Here is a 25,767-nt window from a genome sequence, read left to right on the forward strand (position 1 = left end):
GGTTTTTGAAGAGATTTGGTGATATTTTTCGATTAGCGTCTAGATAACCGGATAAAAGGCATTTATTTGAAATCACGGTACATACATCTGCCAATACATGTAAATGCAAGTCACATACATGACGACATGTGGATACATGTACATGTATCTGTACATGTGCACATATGCGGTGCACATGTTGAGCATCCATCCAAGTGGGTTAAGAGAGGGCTATAACGGGAATCTACTGTCATTCAGCTGTTCAGTGTTCAGTGTTGGTCTCTAACCTCCACCGTAGCCAGCTTTGATTTCGCCAGTCGCATTGTATTTTGCTCAAAACTGAGAAACATACTGCATTGAAATTTTAATGCTGTCTTCCTCAAGTAATCTGAATATTCCTGAGAATTGAAGAACTTTTCTCTCAGACTGATTTTCCTCCACTTTCCATATTCAGAGATGCGCATGTTTGAAACCACAGAGAACAAAAACTTCCTGATGTCTACATGTACATGCACAAATACTACTTAATGAAGAAAGCTTGCAAAATTATTTCCCCACTACCACAGAAAATCTGTAAAATGTTTTTCCCACTTGTGAGAAAAAGTGTGAAAATCTTTTCTCACTTGTGGGAAAATCTGTGAAAATCTTTTCCCACTTGTGGGAAAATCTATGAAAATCTTTTAGTATTTGTGGGAAAAAGTGTGAAAATCTTCTCCCACTTTTGGCCAGCTTTTTCACAATTTGTGAAATGAAAAGGAATTCCCTGTGCAGAGAAAAAATGTGAAAAAATTTTTCCATTTTGGTGTTAACTTTCAATCGCAATGTACTGTAGCTCTACTCTCAGCAGCATGAACCAGCAGGTGAACTTGAGCCTCTAACCATCCAGGCTTGAGTGACCAATCCTAGCTCTAGTCTCAGCAACATGAACCAGCAAGTGGACTTGAACCTCTAACCATCCAGCTTCTGTGACCAATCCCAGCTCTAGTCTCCGCAACATGAACCAGCAAGTGATCTTGAGCCTCAAACAACCCAGGCTGGAGTGATCAATACTAGCTCTCGTCTCAGGTACTTGAACCAGCAGGTGGAGTTGGGCCTCAAACCATCCAGGCTTGAGTGACCAATCCCAGCTCTAGTCTCAGCAACATGAACCAGCAGGTGAACTTGAGCCTCTAACCATCCAGGCTTGAGTGACCAATCCTAGCTCTAGTCTCAGCAACATGAACCAGCAGGTGGACTTGAGCCTCTAACCATCCAGGCTTGAGTGACCAATCCTAGCTCTAGTCTCAGTAACATGAACCATCAGGTCAACTTTATCCTCTAACCATCCATGCTTGAATGACCTATCCTAGGTCTATTCTCTGCAACAGGAACCAGCAGGTGGACTTGAGCCTCTGACTATTCAGGTTTGACTGACCAGTAACAGCTCTAGTCTCAGCAACAGGAACCAGCAGGCGGACTTGAGCCTCAAACCATCCAGGCAGGAGTGACCAATCCTAGTCTTTAGTCTCAGCAACATAAGCCAGCAGGTGAACTTAAGCCTCAGCATCCAGGCTTGAGTGACAAATCCTAGCTGTGGTCTCAGCAACATGAGCCAGCAGGTCAACTTTAGGCTCTAACCATCCAGGCTAGAGTGAGCAGTCCTACCTCTAGTCGCAGCAGTATGAGCAAGCAGGTGAGCTTGAGTCACTACCCATCTAGGCTGGAGTGACCAGTCCCAGCTCTAGTCTCAGCAACATGAAGCAGCTGGTCAACTATACCCTCTAACCATCCAGGCTTCTGTGAACTATCCAAGCTGTAGTCTCAGCAGCATGAACCAGCAGGTGGACTTTGTGAGCCTCAAACCATTCAGACTTGGGTGATCTATCCTAGCTCTTGTTGCAGCAACATGAACCAGCAGGACAACCAGGACCTCTAACCATCCAGACTTGAGCGACCAATCCTAGCTCTAGTCTCAGCAACATGAACCAGTAGGTGGACTTGTGCCTCTAACCACCCAGACTGGAGTGACCAATCCTAGCTCTAGTCTCAGCAACATGAACCAGCAAGTGAACTTGAGCCTCTAACCATCCAGGCTTGAGTGACCAATCCTAGCTCTAGTCTCAGCAACATGAACCAGCAGCAGGTGAACATGAGCCTCTAACCATCCAGGCTTGAGTGACCAATCCTAGCTTGAGTGACCAATCCTAGTTCTAGTCTCAGCAACATGAACCAACAGGTGAATTTGAGCCTCTAACCTTCCAGACTTGAGTGACCAATCCTAGCTCTAGTCTCAGCAACATGAACAAACAAGTGAACTTGAGCCTCTAACCATCCAGGCTTGAGTGACCAATCCTAGCTCTAGCCTCAGCAACATGAACCAACAGGTGAACTTAAGCCTCTAACGATCCAGGCTTGAGTGACCAATCCTAGCTCTAGTCTCAGCAACATGAACCAGCAGGTGAGCTTGAGCCTCTAACCATCCAGGCTTGAGTGACCAATCCTAGCTCTAGTCTCAGCAACATGAACCAACAGGTGAACTTGAGCCTCTAACGATCCAGGCTTGAGTGACCAATCCTAGCTCTAGTCTCAGCAACATGAACAAACAAGTGAACCTGAGCCTCTAATCATGCTACTTGGGTGACCAATTGTACAGTACAGGTCAGAATTTTAGCTGTCACTCTAACACGATAAGTGATGAACCTTGCACGCTGTTCAATACATGCTTTCTGGTTTTTACCTTGCATTGCTGGTCCAATGAATGACAAGCCTGACCCCAGACCTCATCTCGGCAGGGCTTGTGACAGCAGACGGCAAAGGTGATTGACAACAGTTAACCACTGCACACACAGAGCTGTCGCTCCAGCTTTGTGCATGTACATGCACAAATGTACACTGTATGGCAGCGCACTGAATAAGTGAAATCACGTACATGTAGTGCCTGGCTGACAAGATGACCATCTTAAAGTATCGGAATATGTATGATACAGCCTTTTTCTTTTAGCTTTGGATTGCGAAGTTGTTCAGTCGGATTACATCTGAAAAATGTCCAATTTCATTGAAGATGGCCAATAGTGCACTGTGTGTGTTTAGATACTTTTTCCGAAATGTAAGCTTTGAATTTTAAACTCATGGGATCGACTGGAGTGGCGACAACGCTTTTCCTGCCAATTCTAATGCTAGATTGGTTTGAGCAATTCCTGATTGCGTGAGAAACTTTTTTCACAAATATATAGTAACCACAAAAGAAGTCCATTCCTCAGCCAGAACTACTATAACAAGCTGATTTTACAATGGAGTATTTCTTAATTTATGGAAATTGAGTTGATGTATAAGAATTCCAGTAAATTAAAAAAAACTACTGAACTTGCATAAATTTTAACTTGAATTTTTCATATGCTGTCATGCCAATAACAGATGTACTGCCGCAACTGTGCTGCGATCATGTCACTACCAAGCATTCACGAAACTACAACCACTCCAGCACTTTCATCCCAACCACCAATCATAAATTGAAATGAGTGTATTGTATATATTCATTTCAATACAGCGCCAACATATGCAAAGCTACAGCCCTTTCATGTCACACATATGCATATTTATGAAGTTGTGGATAGGGAGACGCTATCTGGGCGCAAGCCGGGTATGGTGATGAATAATACAACATATGACGTAGTAGTAGTCGGACCGTCTTATCAGACGATGCCGGCATGAGGTGTCTCCACAGCATGGGCATACCTGCGTGCACGCCACTCCTCCTGTCTGCACATCCAAGCCTCTTGAACCCGTTCTAGCTGCCCCCTGTTGGAGTAGGGCCCACCATGTCTGACGATCTTGGGTTAGACGTTCCCAGTCTGCTGGGAGACCGGCAACACTAATGTTGCGTTTCAACACGTCTTTGTAGCGAAGCAGGGGTCGTCCACGATTTCGCTTCACCATAGAGAGTTTGCCCTGTAGAAGGGCCTTGGGGATGCGGTCATCAGACATACGTTGGACGTGACCAGCCCAACGAAGCTGCATTGGGGCCAGAATGGATTCAATGGAAGGCATGTTGGCTCGTTTTAGAACTTCAACATTAGTGATCTTATCCCTCCAGGAGACACCCAGGATTGCATGAAGCTGCCTTAGCTGGACGGCAGAGAGCCTGTTTATGTGCTTTCTGTAGAGTGTGTAGGTTTTGGCCGAGTAAAGCAATGCGCTCAATACCACAGCCATGTATACCCGACATTTTGTGCTGAGTCAAATGCCACGCTGACTCCAAAGCCGGTCTTTCAGACTTGAAAACGAGGCAATGGCAGCTTTTATCCTGGCATCAAGCTCAGCATCTAGGGTGTTTCCCACCGTTATGGTGGAGCCAAGTTACTTGAACGATTTTACCGCAGTCATCAGTGGGTTCCCGTCCAACAAAATGACAGGTTTCACGGGGTCAATCAGGTGCAGGTTGGTACTGTACTGCTGTCTTCTTGATGATAATGGAGCGTCCAAAAGCTGTTGCTCGTGAAGACAACACACCAGGGTCTTACAATGAGAACGCACATTGGAAAGATTAAAAAGACCACCGTCCGACCACGTACGGATCTACACGCCACAGGTGAGGTCAGATGATGTGTCTTCAATCACAGCAGTAAGGAAGAGAGTAAAACGGGTGGGTGTGAGCACACAGCGTTGCTTGACACGATGCATCACATGAAAGGACTTGGATCTTGCACCAGCCACTGAGACACTTGCCCTCATCTTTGTATGAAAGGCCTTAATGATTGCGAGCAGCTTTGGGGGGCAGCCGTACTTCTCAAGGATGCACCAGAGTGTATCTCTCCCCACAGTGTTGAATGCCTTCGTGAAATCCTCAAAGATGGCACAGAGTGGCATGTTTTGCTCAATTGCCTTCTCCTGTAGCTGACGGATGGCAAATATCCTACCCACACTGCTCCGATTGCTGCGGAAGCCGTACTGACTTTCTAGGAGCACTTCTTTAGATATGATATGAAGGCGCAATAGGACAATTTTAGCCAGGATTTTACCGGCAATAGATAACTGTGAGATACCCCGGTTGTTTCCGCAAATGCGACGGTCACCTTTACGTTTAAAAATATTGACAATTTTAGCATCTTTGAAGGCCTGAGGCAGCTCACCCATTTCTCAACAGGCAGTATAGAGGTCAAGGTGATGAGTTCCTCCAAAGACGGTGGGACATCAAACTCATTGTGCATAGGGTTGGCTTTTATTCTGTCAATCACTGCCTCATCAGCACAAGGTGGCTGATTAAGTAGTGTTTGGAAGTGTTCCTTCCACCGACGCAGAATGTCGTCATGTGACGTGAACAAATGTTCACCGTCTGCGCTCAGTACAGGAGTCGTACCTATCTGCGACGGCCCATAGATTGTCTTTAAGGTAGTCATAGAAGGCCTTGGTGTTGTTGGTGTCTGCGAAGGTTTGCAGCTCATCAGCCTTTCTCAACCACCAGTTGTTTTTCATAGCTCGAGTTGCTGCTTGAACTTTTGCCTTAGCTTCCCGCAACCTGGTGGTGGTGCTGCATGTAGCTCTGCCAGACAATATTTGTTGTCCTAACAGCAGCAAACAAAGGGCTGATTGTGATGTCGTTTTCGTCAAACCAATCTTCATGCTTTCGTTTACGGAAACCTAATACTTCTTTAGCCACATCATAGGCTGTTGAGCTCAGTTCTTCCCACTAAGCATTGCAGGACTTGTAAGGGCCCACAAGTTTCTGCACGTTCTTTGTGAGAGAGTCTGAGAGCTGAGCACCATTTGCCAGCAATGTAGCTTGAGAGGTATCCAAATGCCGTTGTTGGTCCCTTTTTGCACCGGAGCGGTAGGTTTTCCTGACGTTTAGGAGTCATCTCAAATCTCGTCTGGGACAAGTTGCAGTAAAATTGTGGGTAGAGTGAATACTTTCCCACCATTAACCCGTAAGTAGCAGTTTATTTATTGAGGAGAAGTTGTGCAGGAATTTTGCATTAGTAGGTCACTTACTATGAAGGACTGTTTGAATTAATACCAGTGGGCTTGTAATATAGTGGTTACTATCTTAAGTGGTTTCCAGAGACTGACCTTGGGTCACTCAACACACCAGGATTTTTTGTCATGTGTTCAATACCTGCTGTAGACTGAATCAGATGGTTGTTTGGAAAAACGTACAGACTTTGTCAGTTCCTCTGCTTAGTTTGCTTCATTTGCTTGTTAACCACTTCGTGCCGGGGCATTTTTCAACGTTGAGGATGCTGGGCCGGCATGACTATCATTTTTTCCGTTTTCAAAATCCTTCAACAATTCATCATTCCATTTAACAGTCGTTTATAGCCGCACGGAGTAATCTTTAGGCACTACTCTAAGTTGACAGGTGACCTTCATTGACACCCGAATATTTCAGCCAGGCCTGCAGCCTTGTAAACAGAGCCCAGATTGTGCGGTGTTATACAACTGTCTTTTGTTCACGAACCTGGCTCAGTGCACTGCTGACCTCTTTTCAATAGGGGCCAGATTAGCTTGCAGCGGTGCTGTGTGGCTCATCGCTGCGATGGTGGAGAGCTTTTGTCCCCGGTGGTAATCCGCTTGCTCTAAATACCCCAAACCCTGGTAAACGGTTTCAAAATAACGCTGGATTATCACCACTTTTGAGAGTGAAAAATGCCGGTAATGCCCAGCAGCCTGGTCTATTTTTCGGAGTATGGTCTTTTGTTACAGGGCCCTGTTACCTTTGTCCGAGTTCGGAGACCCCGGCCACACATATAAACCATATGGCTCTGATTTCGGAGTCCCTGGCTGGTAGTGTTTAATGTACAAGTTGTTTTACCTGTGCCCCTTGTTATACATGTACCTCCATATCCATTGACTTCTGAATTCAAAACTGGAAGTGTTTACTATAATATTTTTTAAAGGTTCCCTAGCCAGAATTGTCCAATCATGATTTTAGGTAATAACAGATTTTCAGTATTTCACATCAAGAGATTATAAAATGCAAAGCAACAATATGGTTTAGCTTTCCGTAAATTACGCCCTAATTTTTTGGCCAAAAGAAAGATATTACAGGAAGGTTTATTGAATTACAGGGCCCGTACCCGATCTTTTCTTGTCTGTGTCTTTTGTGCAGTAACATTGCCATATTATAAATACAATAAAGTTGTATGTGCCTGAAGTAAAACCACAGCTTTCCGGGAGAAGAAAAAACCTGAAGCAGCTTTATATTTTATGAAAGGGTTGATGTATATTTATTCCAAATGATACAGTTAGAGAAGTTTCAAAAAGCTCTGAATAAGGAGTGCAATCCTTTGCCTGTGGCTTGTGATTTAATTCTTGTCAACGAGTGGGAGTCGTAGCTTCATAAGTCAGTCTGAGATAGCAACAGGGAGCGAATCCAGTCATTTTGTCAGGGTGTTAATGATTGTGAAGCCAATGCCAAACTGATTAGAGTCTCCTCCAGACCAGTCAAAGGTGTAGTTTTGTTCCTTTAATGACCCTTGGCCAGAATACCGGGTTTCCGACAGTGCAGCAAGGTCAACATGGTATCTTGCTAGCTCTCTGTCGACAATAGCAGTTTTCTGTTCTAGCTGCTCGTTGGTAGCACAGTCAAGTAAGGTCCGCACATTCCAGCTGGAAAAGATTTTCGAAGCAGTTTACTCTTTCGATCGTAGTAACGGAGCTCCGCCAGATGCGATAGTCTGGTAAGGGTTAAGACGAGCAGGCTTTGTGTACCTCACCTTTCCAGGGGCATCCTCTGAATGAGACAGGCAGTGCTATCTCTAAAAACAGCTGCCTGGTCGCACAGACAGGACCGAGCGCCGCCTCTGCTTGTGGTTGATGAGCACACGACCATCACGTCTGGGCTGCCCAGGTGCAGGAGTCTACCTAACAGCTTCCAGCTGATGAAGCCTGCTGTCATCGCCTTCCTCACTGTCGCCGTGGGACTTCCTCTGCTGACTTGGCAAAACGTTTGACGCCAGTGCAGATGTCAGTTACCGTGAGGCCCTCTTGGCGTTCCCAGTGGGACCCAGATGGAAAGGCGGCTGCCAGTATGACCTGGCACTGGTGCTACTGCAGAGGATGCCGGAAGGGAGCCTAAATACGTTCTCAACCACTGAAAGGGGCCCAGCCCTCGTGGTGACTTTCGCCGTCTGGTCAGCGTGTAGACCGACGCCTAGAGCCAAATTGTGAAATTAATCAACAAATCCACCATTCCCGCTGCCGAATGGTTTCGGTGGGTTGCCGTGGCTAACAGGCCTCACCAGCTCGGGTTCGGAATCAGTGTTTTCCTTCTAGGTGAGCTGCCTTCCAAGGCTTACGTGCCCCACCTGCTCGGAGCAATCTGGTTTTGAGGCGCAAGAAACCCGCCTTCACACCTCTGCCATCGGTTTTAAACAGGGTCGGCACAAGAAGCCAAGCAGAAGGAGTTTGATCAGGAGAGGCTTTTTGAGACGCAGGCTGTATGGGAAACTTCATGGGTAGGAGGATAGCTCATTTTCCTCCTACCATCCCGACCATCCTAATCCTTTGACCCCAACTGTAGGACACATATGACGTAACATAAATAAAACATGTACTCTACAGGTAGGCTCCTGTACCTGACTTGCTCTGTTTGGACTCCACATGCGCCCACAATTTCATACTTACTATTTCTTGTTCTCAAATGTACCTGACTTGCACCCGTTAGTTCTCCACAAGGGCCCACAATTTTATACTTACTATTTCTTTTTCTTAAATGTACCTAACTTGCACCCATCTGTACTCCACATGCGCCCACAATTTCATACTTACTATTTCTTGTTCTCAAACGTACCTGACTTGCTCTGTTTTTTCTCCACATGCGCCCACAATTTCATACTTACTATTTCTTGTTCTCAAATGTACCTGACTTGCTCTGTTTGTTCTCCACATGCGCCCACAATTTCATACTAAGCATTTCTTTTTCTCAAATGTACCTGACTTGCACCCGTTTGTTCTCCACATGCGCCCTCAATTTCATGCATACTATTTCTTTTTCTCAAATGTACCTGACTTGCACCCATTTGTTCTTTACAAGGGCCCACAATTTTATACTTGGTATTTCTTTTTCTCAAATGTACCTGACTTGCACCCGTTTGTTCTCCACAAGGGCCCACAATTTCATACTTGGTATTTCTTTTTCTTAAATGTACCTAACTTGCACCCATATATACTCCACATGCACCCATTATTTCATACTTAGGTTTTTTAAATTGTGGGCACATGTGTATTAAGCATGAAACTGTGAGCGTGTGTGGAGTACAAACGGGCGAAAGTCAGGTATATGTATGTGGTAGTGGTCCTTCGGATTCAAAGAAGACGTCATCGTTTTATAGCAACTCGAACTCAAAGGTGGCTGCGCAATCTGAAGCTGGATGTGCAAAGTTTGGGACAGTTGGGGCACCGCAAGTCAGTCATTTTCGTCAGTTGGCTGTCTCGCTGGTGGCATTTTTCCCTCGCTACAATCACATTTTGCTGACGGGCCTCCTCGAACCTGGAGCTGGCCTTGTGCACAAATGATTGCCATAGTGGTCTGTTGCTGGTTCAAGACTCAAGGTCCTTAGGGTGTATGTCGCACATCTGAAGGTTGTATTTGCCACAGTCTTTGAACCTCTTCTTGGGCCGGCCCTGCTTCGTTTGCCACACACCAATTCACCGTACAGCAGGTGTCTTGGCATCCAGTGCTCCTCCCGTGATGAATTTTCTTTTCGTTTTCGTTTTGCTTTCACTGTTATTATTCTAGGAGGTTATTTTATGATTCTATTCTATTCTATTAGGATGAGTCTGTCAACCGCGGTAAGCTGATCAGACTTGAAGGGGCAAGGCATTTGCTTAGAGTTCATTGTCTAACCCCCTCCCTCATACAATGGTGGGCAGTGCTGTCCTAAAGAGGCTGCCGGGGCGCCCTAGGTGCTGCCGACCTCTCCTGGTTGCACTCAAGTTTAGGAGGAAAGTGACCACTCTCCCAAAGGCCGCCTACGTGCAGGTTTGTGACTGACAACTGCCAGTACTCACCAAACAACTGTTGCCACCGCCACTCGCCCATTGCCGCAAGACTTTGAAAGGGACGACAGATCAATGATGAGTTGCATAACGGACCTGTGTGTGAGTGTTTTATAGTGGGAGAATCATTGCACAGGGGTCGTCCCACTCTCTCGACCTGGTGAGTCTTTGTCCAATGGCACAATGAACCGTTACAATTGGAGATCGCCTGCCAGGCTGAAGTGGATGACCGGGACTTACTACGTGTCCCGTCCGTGCTCTAACGCACTCCACAGCGCTTGCTGACACCACCTTCACGACCGTTGGATCCACTGTTGATCTTATCCGCTCGCTGTGCCGGGAAACAATCTTCACATGCAAAGACTGACATATTCTTTAAAACTAACTTTGCCAGGGGTGTGACTGCTGTCACATGCTAACAGCTATGGGAATAGACCGCCAACTAAGGTTAACGAGCTCTATCTGCAGAGGTTTATGATCAGAGTTGTCCCTCTCCTAGGCAGCCTGCCAACCTAGGCTAACGAGTACTACCTACCTGGGTTGGAAATAACAATGTCCCTCTCCTAGGCAGACCGCCAACCTAGGCTAACAAGTACTACCTGCCTGGGTTGGAAATAACAATGTCCCTCTCCTAGCAGCCTGCCAACCTAGGCTAACGAGTACTACCTACCTGGGTTGTAAATAACAATGTCCCTCTCCTAGGCAGCCTGCCAACCTAGGCTAACGAGTACTACCTACCCGGGTTGGAAATAACATTGTCCCTCTCCTAGGCAGCCTGCCAACCTAGGCTAACGAGTACTACCTACCTGGGTTGGAAATAATATTTTCGCTCTCCTAGGTAGCCTGCCGACCTAGGCTAACGAGTACTACCTACCTGGGTTGGAAATAATAATGTCCCTCTCCTAGGCAGCCTGCCGACCAAGGCTAACGAGTACTACCTACCTGGGTTGGAAATAACAATGTCCCTCTCCTAGGCAGACTGCCAACCTAGGCTAACGAGTACTACCTACCTGGGTTGGAAATAACATTGTCCCTCTCCTAGGCAGCCTGCCAACCTAGGCTAACGAGTACTACCTACCTGGGTTGGAAATAACATTGTCCCTCTCCTAGGCAGCCTGCCAACCTAGGCTAACGAGTACTACCTACCTGGGTTGGAAATAACATTGTCCCTCTCCTAGGCAGCCTGCCAACCTAGGCTAACAAGAACTACCTACCTAGGTTGGAAATAACATTGTCCCTCTCCTAGGCAGACCGCCAACCTAGGCTAACGAGTACTACCTACCTGGGTTGGAAATAACATTGTCCCTCTCCTAGGCAGCCTGCCAACCTAGGCTAACGAGTACTACCTACCTGGGTTGGAAATAACATTTTCCCTCTCCTAGGCAGACCGCCAACCTAGGCTAACAAGAACTACCTACCCGGGTTGGAAATAACATTATCCCTCTCCTAGGCAGACCGCCAACCTAGGCTAACGAGTACTTCCTACCTGGGTTGGAAATAATATTTTCGCTCTCCTAGGCAGCCTGCCGACCTAGGCTAACGAGTACTACCTACCTGGGTTGGAAATAATAATGTCCCTCTCCTAGGCAGCCTGCCGACCAAGGCTAACGAGTACTACCTACCTGGGTTGGAAATAACAATGTCCCTCTCCTAGGCAGCCTGCCAACCTAGGCTAACGAGTACTACCTACCTGGGTTGGAAATAACATTGTCCCTCTCCTAGGCAGCCTGCCAACCTAGGCTAACGAGTACTACCTACCCGGGTTGGAAATAACATTGTCCCTCTCCTAGGCAGCCTGCCGACCTAGGCTAATGAATACTACCTACCTGGGTTGGAAATAACATTGTCCCTCTCTTAGGCAGCCTGCCAACCTAGGCTAACGAGTACTACCTACCTGGGTTGGAAATAACATTGTCCCTCTCCTAGGCAGCCTGCCAACCTAGGCTAACGAGTAGTACCTACCTGGGTTGGAAATAACATTGTCCCTCTCCTAGGCAGCCTGCCAACCTAGGCTAACAAGAACTACCTACCCGGGTTGGAAATAACATTTTCCCTCTCCTAGGCAGACCGCCAACCTAGGCTAACGAGTACTACCTACCCGGGTTGGAAATAACATTATCCCTCTCCTAGGCAGCCTGCCAACCAAGGCTAACGAGTACTACCCACCCAGGTTGAAAATAACATTGTCCCTCTCCTAGGCAGCCTGCCAACCTAGGCTAACAAGTACTACCTACCCAGGTTGGAAATAACATTGTCTCTTTCCTAGGCAGCCTGCCAACCTAGGCTAACGAGTACTACCTACCTGGGTTTGAAATAACATTGTCCCTCTCCTAGGCAGACCGCCAACCTAGGCTAACAAGTACTACCTACCCGGGTTGGAAATAACATTGTCCCTCTCCTAGGCAACCTGCCAACCTAGGCTAACGTGTACTACCTACCTGGGTTGGAAATAACATTGTCCCTCTCCTAGGCAACCTGCCAACCTAGGCTAACGAGTACTACCTACCTGGGTTGGAAATAACATTGTCCCTCTCCTAGGCAGACCGCCAACCTAGGCTAACAAGTGCTACCTACCCAGGTTGGAAATAACATTGTCCTTCTCCTAGGCAGCTTGCCAACCTAGGCTAACGAGTACATAATCTGAGAAAAAGCATACCCTGGTGGCGCTGTGCATGGTGAATGCAGTATCGGCTCATGAAACATCACATGTTTTATTCATGTACGACTGTACCCGTTTTGTGCCTAGATAGAACCTCCCATGCAGATATGCACATCGAACATGCAGATCCGACTTTCTATCATTTTGGTATGATCTTTGCCGTTTAGTTTGATCGTAATTTTGTCACGATCAGAGCAATTTCTTTTGGTAGATTTTTCAGCTCGAATGTCGAAACTGATGGGAAAAAATCCCCACCTCACATTGAATTTATTTTCACGCGATTTTGAACACACTCTGCTCTAGTATGGCGAGTATGGCAACAACTATCCATGTGTATGCTAGGATTGCTGCCATGTGGGCTGTCTTGACTAAAATGTGGCTAGTGGACCGGTGAGGTCAAACCCCGTTTATATTTTGTGGATTTCTTACAAAACAGTTTTCTCTAATTTAGGAAATGCTTTATCATAAAAACTGCTAGTTATATTTCTCGGCTGAAAAATTGATTTCACGCGCGAATATTTTCTCAGCCTGATTCAGAAGTTTTGGAACAACTCGGACATAAACCAAAAGTGTTGCCTGCATGGCACTTTCATTGATTCTGCATGGCCAAACAAAATACTTTATCTTCAAATATGATTTGTGACGCCTGCTTCATACAAGGTAAACTACTGACCACATTTCCCTGGGATTTGAAGATAACTTGAGTTGCAGTCGAACTGAATACTTATTGTTGTGGGAAACTGGGAAAATGCCATCCGGTCATTAAAGGCCTGGCTGTTCTGGGATTTGCGGTTAGCGTGTGCATGTTTATACTTAGTAGATTGGATTGCGGTGTCGGCATTCTCTGTTATGCAGGGTCAGCATGTTTTGTCTTTGCGGTTATCTCCTTTTATGTCTGTTTGACTCGGTACATGCTGACACTAAGCATGTTTGCATGTCAGCTAAAATTCTAACCTGTACTTTAGCTCTAGTCTCAGCAACATGAACCAGCAAGTGAATTTGAGCGTCAAATCATCCAGGCTTGATGAGTGACCAATCCTAGCTCTAGTCTCAGCAACATGAACCAACAGGTGAATTTGAGCCTCTAACCATCCAGGCTTGATGAGTGACCAATCCTTGCCCTAGTCTTAGCAACATGAACCTGCAGGTGAACATGAGCTTGTAACCATCCACGCTTGAGTGACCAATCCTAGCTCTAGTCTCAGCAACATGAACCTGCAGGTGAACATGAGCTTGTAACCATCCAGGCTTGAGTGACCAATCCTAGCTTTAAGTAGATTCATTGAGGGATCTTTTACACAGCTGGGACTTGTTCTTCAAGAGTTTGGCTTTGAATACACCTCCAGTAAATATGGAGTCATGAGCTAAAGTGTCTTGTGTTTCTGGAGTCATTTGCAAAAGCACCATGGCTTGAAATTGCTGAAGATTTAACAAATTGGATTCTTCTTGTATTCGTTTCAGTGTTGTGTTTACTGTGGCCTTTCTTGGAGATGAAGTTACCTGGCTGAAGGAGCATACAGTAGGTGAGCCATGCTTGATTCTTTTAAAACCATGAGAAATTTTATCTGCCAACTGTCCCTGTGTGTTTGATGTTGTGAATAGTGATCATAGCTTCCCATTTGTTCAAGGTATAGTCCATCGTTTGTCTGATCCTTTGTGCATCATGTTTCCTTTGAGACAACAAAATCACTCAAAATCTAAAGAAAGTCATCTGAGAACAAACCTGATGAAGTTTCAGTGCAATGAATACTGTCTTGTGAGAAAAATGGTATTTAGGAATTGGACTTCAGATCAAAGGTTGCTGAGTCATGTTTGAATTATGCTGGAATTTCAGCCCCAGGGACAAATTCTCCCATTCACTCAAATGCAGCTATGCAATATCATACACTGAACCAATGAATTATAGTAACTGATACGTGCATTTGTCGTGTGAAGGCTTGTGCATTTCCAATGGCAATTTTCCAAAAATGTGTCCCCCGATGCATCATCAGAAATGGCCTTCTTTCTTTATTTTCTTCAAAATGACAACTCCCCAGAAAGAATAACTTCACAGGGGGTTTAGTTCCACAGCCATCTATCAACCAAGTGTGTTTTTCAACAATAATTTCATCAGTTCCTTTTTTGGCTAATTGCGAATGATGGACTGCACCTTTAAAAGAAATGTGTAACACTTCATTCTTAGGGAGGCAGAGGTTTGACAAGAAGATTCCTAAAAACTAACTAAATTTGAAAATATTTGATTTAAAGCACTGACTTTAATCGTGATTCAAATGACTCATTCGAGAAAATTATGCTGCCTGTTTCATGAATACTTCAGGAATTTTTTTGTTTGAAATTTTAAATGAAGAAATGGCTGAATTTTAACATTCTGATTCTTCTAAATTTTAATTCAGCTCATGGCTGTAATGGGCGCATATATAATTATTGTCTATTATGTGCCCACTGGGCTTTAATCGCAAAATGGCCATTTTGGATTGTGTTCCCTGAATCCACTTCATTTATCATCCACTCTAAAATCAAAAGGAGCCTGACTATTCTGCTTCATCTGCCGTATAACCACGGTTCCCTTTTTTTCATTTAGAAAATCAGGTTGACTTAACTTTGATTTGCTGAGGCCAATTGTGATGAAATCTTCATTGTACATGCATGATATAACATATATGCTTTCCATAAGAATGGACATTGATGGATGTTACAGTATCTCCCAGGATTCCCATAGTCAATAGGTTGCCTTCAGTAAGACAGTTGAAAAGTCAGTACAAATAAAGAAACCTGAAGCTTTGCATTGAATCTTTCAAATATGGATGGCCCAAAGCAAGATTGGATATGGCTGTAGTTTGAGAGTAAAAAAGGAGTGGCTGGTAACAAGACTATGAAAACCAAGAAATCGGAGACTAGTCATAAGACTAAAATGCACTTTGTAGAATGTCATATGACAAACTTTACATGCAGCTTCCATAGCGGTCCTTTTCTATACATTGGTCTGTGATAAGGAGCGTTTTGGGTAATTCTATATGTGGTTAATTCGAGAACAAAATGCTTTGGACACTTCCAACATATGAGTTATAAGAAATGTCAAAAATCTGCTTCACATAAAAAAATCTGACTTTTGCTTAAAATGATGATTTTTAACAACCCTGCCAATTTGGTTGTTATCCATATTGCCAAGGATCTTGCTCTTTTTTCAAACGATTTAATGTAACATAATGCCCTAAAGAGACTCATGACATTTTTTTCTCACCTATGCAGGCAAAGGAACGTCAGCGAGCCAAGCAGGGTGAAGTGGTTCCTGTCTACCGTGGTCCTTGGAGGGCTTCACCTCACAGACTTGGCCAGTACAAACAGGGTGCTGCAAAGCAGTGATTCCTGTCTACCCTGGTCCTTGGAGGGGCTTCACCTCACAGACTTGGCCAGTACAAACAGGGTGCTCCAAAGCAGTGATTCCTGTCTACCCTGGTCCTTGGAGGGGCTTCACCTCGCAGACTTGGCCAGTACAAACAGGGTGCTGCAAAGCTCAAATATTAAGTTTGCAAAAAAGTATCCAGCGTTGTCCTAACATACGTGTAGCAAACAGGATTTCAGGCTTGCAATGTAGACATTTTTAGTCAAAGGAAAAAGCAAATTTGGCCGGACATCTTTGGTATCGAGGATGTATATTTGTCTCAAGAAAAAGAAATAATCTTATTTTAAAGCGTAGCTGCAATGCAATATGTTTGAAAACATTTTTTTTTAAAACTTTATAAGCTTGTTCGGTGTGTTTTTACATACATATATACATGTATATTGAAAAGTGCACCTTTTTAATACTTTAAATTATCCAAGCTTTCCTGGACAACAGAGGGCGCTATTGCTATGAAGTCCAGTCTAATAAAGGGTCTGATGAAGAATTTAATGCTTATTGCCATGAAAAGGAGAAATTTGTGTCCAGCAAAATCTACAAAAATGAAGGATTTCGTTTGAGCAGAATTCCCGTCCAACATTGAAGCTTTCTTCCTGGAATGATATATCACACTTTTACTATGAATATGGAAATGCTCATTTGCATAAAACCTAAAAGACAGTAAATTACCCTTTGAAATACTGAAAGAAAAGCCAGAAATCAGGTGAATTGAGAAAAAGAGGATGCATTTGGAAGGTTTGTATTCAAACAAATTGATTGCAGCTACCCTTCAAGTTGGTTTCCAAACATGATCATTTAGTTTACCAAATAATCAGTATTTTGCATTCTGTGCATTAGATAGACTAAATCTGTCGAAATAGTTATGCTTTTAGCTGCTAAATGTCGATAGATTAGAACTCTTTGAAATCTTGAAGCCTGAAAAAAGCTGGGCCGGTATTTAATTTTTTTTTCTTCTCTTGATTGTGGATTTTTTTTTCAAATTGCAAAAGCAGGTATTGTAAATTCCTGATATTCCAAGTTACAAGTAGCTGGAACAAGAGGCTTGTTACTGCCAAATTTTCTCAGAGATGCCTCTGATTGAAAGAAATTTCCATGTTCACTGGATCTTAAAGTGATTCTAATTTACACCAGTTGATTTTTTCTGACAGATACATGTACATAATATTAAAATGAATAATTTGAAGCAGTCAGTATAGAAGTGCTTACACTTGATTGACGTATGAATTTATATTAAACTGAATACATCAAATTGGGTACTTATCAGTCCGTTTCTACCCTCATTGGTATGCTGTCTCTGCTGTGTGTTTGCATATTCAAATTTTGTTTATTTAAATATATGCAGATTAGCTATGTCCTCTGACCTTTTTTGAAATTGCGCAATCCTAACCTTTAAATATTAGTTCCGAAATGATTTATATCAAGAGGCAATTGGCCTGGTGGTTAGCTAGCTGGCTGCCAGGCCAGGGGATCCCGGTTCAATCCTGGGGTCCCCGGGAAAAGGAGGTTTTTTTTTTTTTTTTTATATATACTAAGTTTTTTAACAAAATTGTGCATGCCCACCTGGGATTGAACCCAGGTCCTTGTGCATTGCAGTTAGGGTCCTTAACCGCTATGCCACGGCACTTTCTTGAAGAAATGTGTTCGTTTCTAAATATTAAACCTTCCATTGTTTGGACTTAGAATATTTTTCAGCCAGACTCTGTACTGGAGATAGGCAAGGGTGGAAGGCCTAGGGGCTGGAAGTCTGAGAGCTGATAGGAAGGGTAGAGTGGATGGCTGAGGGCTTGGGACTATTAGTATTAGAGGCCTAAGGATCCCATGGGGTTGAAGGACATAGCTTCATAATGTTCCATATTGCTTAGTGGGTTTATTGGAGCCCTTATAGGATGAAGACTAAAAGGCTCGAAGAGGAAACTTTATATAAGGAGCTTGGAAGATGTTTAAGACTGGCAGGGCTTAGGATGGGGCTGCTGTGTAAAATCTAAAGATAGGAAACAGATGTAACTCTGGCAGTGTAAAATGGTTGAGATTGGGGGAATGTGCTCAGAGGCAAAGTACATGTACTACACATTCACAAATATAATTCAACAAAACAATTCTGTTAGTTTTAACATTTATTCCATTAAAAACAGAATGTTTGAAGAGGTTCTGATACATAGTAAAATTTTGATAAATACACACGGAAAAGGCATATTTCCACAGCAAGCTAAAATGTGCAAACCAAGCAAATTTCTGATTCAGAATTTTTGAGATAATTAAAATTAGAAAGGCTAATAATTAAAAGACTTACACTAGGAAAATACAAGGCCACAGAGAACCATTTCCAGGGGGTGATAAAAACACTTGTTACACTGAGGTTTGGAATGGCCACTGGGTGAGCTAGACAGTTGATGGGTACAGAACTGGTATTTTGTCTGAATAGGAAATGGGGAGATTTGAAATGTGCAAAACACTGGTCACTTTTAAACTTTCCTATCACTTTAGACTCTAGTTTTTCCAAATGGTGACTATTTTATGGTACAAATTTGACGGGTCAGTGCTAAAAGGTCATTACAGCAAAACTAACATTTTTGAAAATACTTTTAGGGTCTTACTCTGGGTATGAAGGAAATGGTGCATTGAATCAAATAACATTTATTTACTTGTTATTAAACTAGTTTTTTGGGAACAACATATTTAAATTTCAAGAAATTTTCTTGCGTACTTTCATGTTTAAAATGTTATTTTTAATACGGACCATTTAATGCAGTTATTCAGTAAGGAACTTCTAGCACTGAGATGACAAATTACAGTTTTGAAGTATTGCATTGTGATAACAATATGAGTTTATTTCATTTTGGGGAGACAGGTTGGCATGGCGATACTTTCCTCGCTTTAAACACTTCAGCGACCCAGAGTCAAATCTAGCTCAAGCCGACGTGTGGATTAGGTTCTCAGTCCCTACTTGATTCCTTGAATTTCTCTGTGATTATTTATCTGCAGTTTTCTTCCCACCTTCAAAGCCTTCACACTAGCACCCCCCCCCATGATAATGATGGCCCATTGAAAATCATCCCATAGAGATTACATTTTTATGGCTGCCGTGAAAAAAAATCATTATTCTTTTATTTCTGGTCATCCAATGAACATTCAGCGCTAATTGCAGGATGACTTTGAGTGGCAATGAAGAGGAAAAAAATCTTTAGATTTCAGAGGTTGTGGGCCTTGATGGGATTCGAACCCAGGCCATTGAGGTGGAAGATGAGGAAAGAGCTGCTATGCAAACCTGATTGAATTAAAAGCAAGAAATATGCCCAAATTTGGGAGTAAATTATTTGGAATGGTTGTTGAAATGTACTCTGACCAAGTACAGTTACTTTAAATCAGAAAATACCTTTTCAGTCATGAACTTCGATGAAAGCATTATGCAAAGAGTTCCATACATGTACACTGACATTGCTCATTTCTGCTTTCAATGAGACATGTAAATCAGCCATTGGGAGGCTATATGGTCCTAAATATTCAAATTCAGCAGGGAAAATATTGAAGTGTTTACTGCTTGGAATTTCCTGGCCCAGCCTGGTAGTGTTTGTACTAAGGGTGTCAAGTGATGCCTATGTTTGGAACTCTTTCCCACTAATATACATGTACAAACATACAGACTTGCTTCAGTACAGGATGGCAGGGGTGTAAATCTGTGAAGGGGGTGGGAATGCAGTCCAACTTCATGAGTAAGAGGTCCATCAGACTTGGCTGATTACTTTGTATTAATAGGAACCTTGTATTATCAGAATGAAACCAGTGAAGAACAAAGAGATTGGGACATCCAAATGTCCTTGTTACAAGCAGAATGTTGTATTTACATTGCTCTGATTAACAGGGTTCACATTTCCATTCCCTGGTTCCTTTTTGCTCGGTGGAGGGGCTGTTATTGGGTCATCTCCTGCTCACAATTTTGTGGCAGTGACAAAAATGCAGAGGTATTTTGAGGTATTTTTGAAACTCCTCAACAGCCAAAATGTATTTAGTAGCACTAAAAAGGCAGATAACACACAGTTTTGATGTAAGATGAAGGGGCGAAAGTGTAAAAAAATCGATTGTGTCATAAACAGCGCCCCCTAGTGTTCTGTACCATTCACTGTTCCCGCCCTCACTGTAAGTCATGGCCCAGTCCAAGACACAGATTTACATGTGTACACACCACAAACATATAAACGCATAGACTACCAGATCACATTCCAAACTACACTGACATTTTAGTGATTAGTGTGGTGACCGACTAAAATCAAAACTATGGGCAAATTCACCCCTTGATATCAGGAATTTACACACAGTTGAAGAATTCCAGCCAGAAAATTGTCTGAAGCCAGTTTTTGATTGGAAAATTGATTGCATGTAGATTGACAAGGATGCAGTTGCAACATTTGAAAAGATGAGATACCAGTGCTGAAGAGCAAAAAATGGAGCACATTTTGGGAGCGCATGTAAACAAATAGAAGCAATGTAAGAGCATTACCCGTAATGTGCACTGAACACGCTGCCATCCATCGTTTCACCCACTGTTTGCCCATACTTATAAAATCATGGTTACACATTTGAGACTGTGTTTATATGTTTGTGGTACACACAGTGTACATTGTACATCATGAATAGCGCCCCCTAGTGTCCCTTGGCATCCAGCATATTCAGCCCCAGTCCCCAGCACAGATTTACATCACTGTTGAAGCAAGGAACTGCAGTCTTTTCCTTGCCTGTGTGAACCACTGCCTGAGATCCTGCTGTGGAAACTCTTCCTCAGTCACGGAGGTGAGGACGGGCATTTATCTGAGTTTCTCTCCGTGATATTCTAATGAATCATCTCAGGGAAGCCCTATAGGATCTTCTCCTCCATCTTGCCTCCATAAGGTTGAAAGAGGCGAGGGCGCTCTTCTAATCTGCACCATGGTCTGGTCCTCCTTGGGCATATGCACAGCTTCTTTATAACAAAGTCTGGGGAAAAAATCAAGCACAAAAGAATGAGCTTAGCTTCAGCTAAAACATATTTCTGAAAAAAAACTAACCCTCCTTTATGGGTGTGAGGTCTGAGCCGGACTAAGAAAGGGCACAATTTTCCTGGCAAAGCAGGCTCCTTTTGTGGGAACTGCACTTCACAGGTTCACAAACAACAATGAAATTTGCACACATGGCACCTGCATTCTTACAAACAAAATGAAAACTCCCCACCAAAATGGCTTTTTTCAGCCAATGAGGGGGTGCTTCTGCTCAAGATGGATAGGTCTATCAGTTCATGAACAGAATCTCTGTCCTTTTGTATTCAAATGACTGCATCTTTATCAATAGTGGGGCTACTGTACCAACTGAGGTTTCAAAGCATCTAGAAGAAAACACTCGTTGAATCTAACTTGATTAATTTCTGTTGGATTCTAAATATCAAAGGTGCAGTCCATCATTTGCAGTTATCCAAAAAAGGAATAGATAAAATTGTTGAAAAGTAAACTTTGTTTAAAGATGGTTATGGAGCTATACTCCCAGTGAAATTCATTTTTCTTGCAAACTGTGAAAGGAGGCCATTACCAACGATGTGATAAAGATTTGGATAGTTGCTATTAGAAGCACGCATGCAAGCGTTGTAACACGATACATGCACAGATTCTACATGACATAATTTATAGGTTCAGCATGAGACATTGCAAGGCTGCATTTGACTAAATGTAAGAACGTGTCCTAGATGCTGAATTCAGGTGCAATTCAAACATGACTCAGCAACTTTTGAGCTGAATTAGAAATCTTAAAAACATTGTTTTTCTCAGAATAATATTATTCACTGAGATTAAACTTCATCAAGTTGATTCTTAGGCAACCTTCTTTAGACTTCAAGTAATTTTGTTGCCTCAAAGAAACATAATCCACAAAGGGCAAATGATGGACTGACCTTTGAATGGAGGGTCTCCCAAAACAGCTGTTCCTTTTTTTTGTGAGGTTTACATTCATTGTTTACTGGCCAAAAGCCAACATCAATCACATGACACTCTTACCTGCTACTGTCCACAATGTAAGGCCTGCGTCTTCAACATTGGAGATTTCATTGCTGGTCAGTCCAGTCGCACCGTATGCAGGAAAAGTTAGCCAGCCTCAACGTAGGGAGCTATTGCAGTGGCAAGGAGGTCTGCTCAAATCTAAACACAGGAAAAAAACACCAAAAATGTCAAGTAAAGTCAATCTTTTTGCTGTTTTTTTAAAATCAAAGGTTATGGGTGAAGGTTTCAACCGAAGGGCAGATCCAGATCTTTTTTCTGGGGGGGGGCACCTATTGCTACATTGTGGGGCTTTTCACACACTTTTGCAAGCTCACCAAATTCCCTTCAATTTCTGAAATCTTATACTGATGCTCTTTTTGGAGAAGGAACAAAGCCCCCACTGCCCCCACGACCCTGGATCCACCCTTGCACCCATTAGTTTCAGAAATAGTCACTGCTAAATATCAGAAAGCATACAGCACTCTGCAGTGCATGTAGTAATTGGCTGGGTGGGTTCTGATTGGTACAGGGACTGATGGGTATTAGCAAACTGTTGTGAACACCAAAATCACGATTACTAATCCTGTACTTAAGTGAAAAAAGAAACAAGAGAGATGACTTACTGTGTCAGGGTGGTGATTCCAGAAGATGAGCCCACAGGCAGGGGACCAACCAAGCTGCTATCACCTTACTCTATCAGGGCAGTGATGCCAGAAGATGAGCCCACAGGCAGGGGACCAACCATGCTGCTATCACCTTACTCTATCAGGGCAGTGATGCCAGAAGATGAGCCCACAGGCAGGGGACCAACCACGCTGCTACCTCCTTTCTCTATCAGGGCAGTGATGCCAGAATATGAGACCACAAGCAGAGTACCAGCCCCACTGCTATCACCTTACTCTATCAGAGCAGTGATGCCAGAATATGAGACCACAGGCAGAGTACCAGCCCCACTGCTATCACCTTACTCTATCAGGGCAGTGATGCCAGAAGATGAGCCCACAGGCAGGGGAACAACCACGTCTCTATCGCCTTACTCTATCAGGGCAGTGATGCCAGAAGATGAGCCCACAGGCAGGGGACCATCCAAGCTGCTATCACCTTACTCTATCAGGGCAGTGATGCCACAAGATGAGCCCACAGGCAGGGGACCAACCATGCTGCTATCACCTTACTCTATCAGGGCAGTGATGCCAGAAGATGAGCCCACAGGCAGGGGACCAACCACGCTGCTATCACCTTACTCTATCAGGACAGTGATGCCTGAAGATGAGCCCACAGGCAGGGGACAAAACACGTTGCTACCACCTTACTCTATCAGGGCAGTAATGCCAGAAGATGAGCCCACAGGCAGGGGACCAACCACGCTGCTACCTCCTTTCTCTATCAGGGCAGTGATGCCAGAATATGAGACCACAAGCAGAGTACCAGCCCCACTGCTATCACCTTACTCTATCAGGGCAGTGATGCCAGAAGATGAGCCCACAGGCAGGGGATCAACCATGGTGCTGTCCCCTTGAACACCTGGTTAAAATTCAAAGAGTAAAAAAAGAGAAGGAAGTAGTTGCATGTATGCCGGGCGGCATTGGCAAATACTACTTTTGCAAAAATGCTCCAAAAGAGTCGTGAGTTTTATAAGGCAAGGTCCAAAAGGTATGGCTACGGTTAGAAGTAACACGAAAGGTAAGGGACTACCTCAAATCAGTTGAGAAATATACGAACAGAAAATGGTACCAAGTTACTGCTTTCTGTTCTTCTCACGTACATCACAAAAATAGCAGCTACTGTCCGTGATTTGGGATTTCTTCAAGTGAATGGGTTCTTTTATAAAAGGCAGAGGGTATTCAGCCATCGCTGGCAAATAAACAATATTTCACCAGGAACATATGCAGTAAATTGGTTTTTTTGGACAAAGAAATTCTTACCCTGACAAATCTTTAGTCTGGGTCTGTGCCAACATAGTCATTGTGACTCTGTATTCACAAAGTGGGAATCAGACGTTTTTACAATTTCTTCACTTCTTTTCTAAAAAAATAAAATCCTCCAGAGCCATGAATTAGAAGGAGGATGTAATACTCTAAATTAAACGGTGAAGTCAATTTACAAGAACAAAAGAAGAGAATTCTTAGTTGTTTGGGAAAAGTAACGGATGACAGCTGTGGATTGAACCCACATGAGAGCATATCAAGCCATCTCAAGATGTGCATGCCATCCACTCGACCACCAATTGAACTGGGAATATAGTGTGAATTTAATCACTTTATAGGCTTACTCATTCAAAGAGGGCGCTGTCTATATGTAGCTGGCAAAATACAATTTAATTAAATTTGCCAGTGAAGGCTAAATATCCACTGTCTTTATTAAGAGCAAATCTGAACCTTTAGACACTGGCAAATGCCATGGCCAAACGTACCAGCAAAATTCATTTCTGAACAGACGGCAAACATGACTGAAAAGGGATAGCTATCCAAAAAGCAACTGACGAAATTATTGTTGAAAATCAAACTTGGTTTCAAGATGGTTATGGGACTAAACTCCCTGTGGAATCAGTCTTTCTGGCAAGCTGTCATCATGAAGAAACAATGAAACATATTTATTTCATACATGTATATATTGATTGCTTACTGGCCAAAAGCCGACATCAATCACATGACACTCTTACCTGCTACCATTTATGATGTAAGGCCTGCATCTTAAACTTTGGAGATTTCATCACTGGTCAGTTCACTTGTACCATGACATGGGATACGCTAGAAGGCCTCAATGCAGGCAGCCACTGCAGTACATTCACCTGGCGATGAAGCCTTCCCAAATCTGATATCAGGAAACAAAATCAACAGAAATAACACAAAAAGATCGGTTGGAGTCTTCTTGAATGCAACAGGGTAATGCTATAGGCACAGTAGATGTGTGTTGTGCCAAAATGAGCTAAGGTTTAAACTGAAAAGGCACATCCAGGACCAAATTTTTGGCAAGGGGCAGGGTGGGGGCCCTGTCTTTTGTTAGGAGGGGCACAGCTGTTCAACTGTTTTGGAAGTCATATAACCTTTGATGGCCTTTCTGGGGCAGAGACATCACTGTGGGGCTTTGCAATTTGGATAAAGAAACCTAAAAACAGAGTCAACAAAAACACATTTCAGTTTTTCTCGTTTACTTTTTTTATATCTTATTTTTATTTGGGTGGGGGAGGAGTGCCAGACAAGGTCCCAATTGGGTGGCGGAGGAGTGCCAGACAAGGTCCTAATTGGGTGGGGGAAGAGTGCCAGACAAGGTCCCAATTGGGTGGCGGAGGAGTGCCAGACAAGGTTCCAATTGGGTGGGAGAGGAGTGCCAGACAAGGTCCCAATTGGGTGGCGGAGGAGTGCCAGACAAGGTCCCAATTGGGTGGGGGAGGAGTGCCAGACAAGGTCCCAATTGGGTGGGGGAAGAGTGCCAGACAAGGTCCCAATTGGGTGGCGGAGGAGTGCCAGACAAGGTCCCAATTGGGTGGGGGAGGAGTGCCAGACAAGGTCCCAATTGGGGGGGGGGGGAGTGCCAGACAAGGTCCCAATTGGTGGGGGAGGAGTGCCAGACAAGGTCTCAATTGGGTGGGGGAGGAGTGCCAGACAAGGTCCCAATTGGGTGGGAGAGGAGTGCCAGACAAGGTCCCAATTGGGTGGGGAGGAGTGCCAGACAAGGTCCCAATTGGGCGGAGGAGGAGTGCCAGACAAGGTCCCAATTGGGTGGGGGAGGAGTGCCAAGACAAGGTCCCAATTGGG

General features: G+C 43.8%; 3 protein-coding genes and 1 long non-coding RNA gene across 10 annotated transcripts in view; 2 read left to right on the forward strand and 2 right to left on the reverse strand.

Annotated features, from left to right (window-relative positions):
* LOC147797958 (uncharacterized) overlaps positions 1 to 25,767 on the forward strand; it is a 216,358-nt gene that overhangs the window by 188,485 nt on the left and 2,106 nt on the right. The gene's annotated exons all lie outside the window — the stretch shown is intronic.
* Positions 1 to 25,767, reverse strand: part of LOC147797963 (uncharacterized) — a 236,968-nt gene that overhangs the window by 133,811 nt on the left and 77,390 nt on the right. The window lies entirely within an intron of this gene.
* Positions 1 to 25,767, forward strand: part of LOC147797967 (E3 ubiquitin-protein ligase TRIM56-like) — a 189,521-nt gene that overhangs the window by 68,874 nt on the left and 94,880 nt on the right. The window lies entirely within an intron of this gene.
* LOC147797972 (uncharacterized) overlaps positions 18,110 to 25,767 on the reverse strand; it is a 224,158-nt gene continuing 216,500 nt past the window's right edge. For both annotated transcript variants that reach the window (XR_015426590.1, XR_015426589.1), the window contains exons 4-7: positions 24,672 to 24,823; positions 22,633 to 23,533; positions 22,028 to 22,168; positions 18,110 to 20,981 (exon numbers count right to left, since the gene is read on the reverse strand). This is a non-coding gene — a long non-coding RNA (uncharacterized LOC147797972). The remainder of the gene's footprint in view (positions 20,982 to 22,027; positions 22,169 to 22,632; positions 23,534 to 24,671; positions 24,824 to 25,767) is intronic.

The sequence above is a fragment of the Acanthaster planci genome, linkage group LG10 (assembly GCF_054643075.1).
Source record: "Acanthaster planci isolate LZ-2023a linkage group LG10, COTS_SCS, whole genome shotgun sequence".
Taxonomy (NCBI): domain Eukaryota; kingdom Metazoa; phylum Echinodermata; class Asteroidea; order Valvatida; family Acanthasteridae; genus Acanthaster; species Acanthaster planci.